A 1,488-nucleotide genomic window follows, 5' to 3' on the forward strand; every position below is an offset into this window, starting at 1 on the left:
GATCACAAGGTCTGGAGATCGAGACCATCCTGGCTAACACGGTGAAACCCCATCTCTACTAAAAAAATATACAAAAAAATTAGCTGGGCGTGGTGGCGGGCGCCTGCAGTCCCAGCTACTCCGGAGGCTGAGGCAGGAGGATGGCGTGAACCCGGGAGGTGGAGCTTGCGGTGAGCCGAGGTCGCGCCACTGCGATCTCTGTCACCTGGGCGACAGAGCAAGACTCAGTCTCGGGAAAAAAAAAAAAAGGGAAAGAAAATTTAATAAAATCTAGATAATCACTGAATCTGACAAACAGTTTTATGTAAGTCTATTTTATTTTTATTACTTGTGCGCATAAAGTTTTTTATACTAGTTTTTTAATCTAGCAAAATCAGTAGTCTTCCCAGCGCTATCCAATAGAATTAAATTACAATTAAATCAAATTAAACTTCAATTATACACATATAATTTTCTAATAGTCACATTTTAAACAGTAAAAATAAACTGGTGAAATTAATTTTTCTTTTCTTTAAGAGACAAGATGGGCGTGGTGGCTCACGCCTGTAATCCCAGTACTTTGGGAGGCCGAGGCGGATGGATCACTTGAGGTCAGGAGTTTGACAGCAGCCTGGCCAACATGATGAAACCCTGTCTCGACTGAAAATACAAAAATTAGTGGGGTGTGGTGGCATGCGCCTGTAATCCCAGCTACTTGGGAGTCTGAGGCACGAGAATCACTTGAACAGGGGAGGCAGAGGTTGCAGTGAGCCGAGATCACACCAGCCTGGGTGACGAAGTGAGACTCTGCCTCAATTAAAAAAAAAAAAGAGAGACAGGGTCCTTGGCTCATGCCTATAATCTCAGCACTTTGGTTTGGGAGGCCAAGGTGGTTGGATTTCTTGAGCTCAGGGGTTTGAAACCAGCCTGGGCAACATGGTAAAACCCCAACTCTACAAAAAATATAAAAAATAGCTGGGTACAGTGGTGTGTGCCTATAATCCCAGCTACTTGAGAGGCTGAGGCAGGAGAATCACTTGAGCCGAGAGGTAGAGGTTGCAGTGAGCTGAGATTGTGCCACTGCACTCCAGCCTGGGAGATGGGAATAAAATCCTATCTCAAAAAAAAAAAAGGGGGGACAGGGTTTTCCTCTGTTGCCTAGTCTGTGCAGTGGCATGATCATAGCTCACTGCAGCCTCAAATTCCTGAGCTCAAGAGATCCTGCCACCTCAGCCTCCCAAGTAGGTGGAACTACAGGTGCAAGCACCTGCACCTGGCTAAAATTAATTTAATACTGCTTTTTATTTAACCCAATATATGAAAATATTTTCATGTCAGTCTGTAATTAATACAAAAATTATGACTATTTCATATTCTTTTTTCAGACTGCCTTCAAAACCTAGCATATCTCAACTCAGACTTCACTAGCATATTCAACTGCTAAACAGCCACATGTGGCTAGTGGCTACCACATTGGTCAGTACAAGAATACCATTTGGACTGGCCCCT

The 1,488-nt window shown here is 43.8% G+C and overlaps 1 protein-coding gene across 1 annotated transcript in view; it reads right to left on the reverse strand.

Moving 5' to 3' along the window:
• Positions 1-1,488, reverse strand: part of TEP1 (telomerase-associated protein 1) — a 47,403-nt gene that overhangs the window by 35,546 nt on the left and 10,369 nt on the right. The window lies entirely within an intron of this gene.

Source organism: Mandrillus leucophaeus, unplaced genomic scaffold (assembly GCF_000951045.1).
Source record: "Mandrillus leucophaeus isolate KB7577 unplaced genomic scaffold, Mleu.le_1.0 Scaffold163, whole genome shotgun sequence".
NCBI lineage: Eukaryota > Metazoa > Chordata > Mammalia > Primates > Cercopithecidae > Mandrillus > Mandrillus leucophaeus.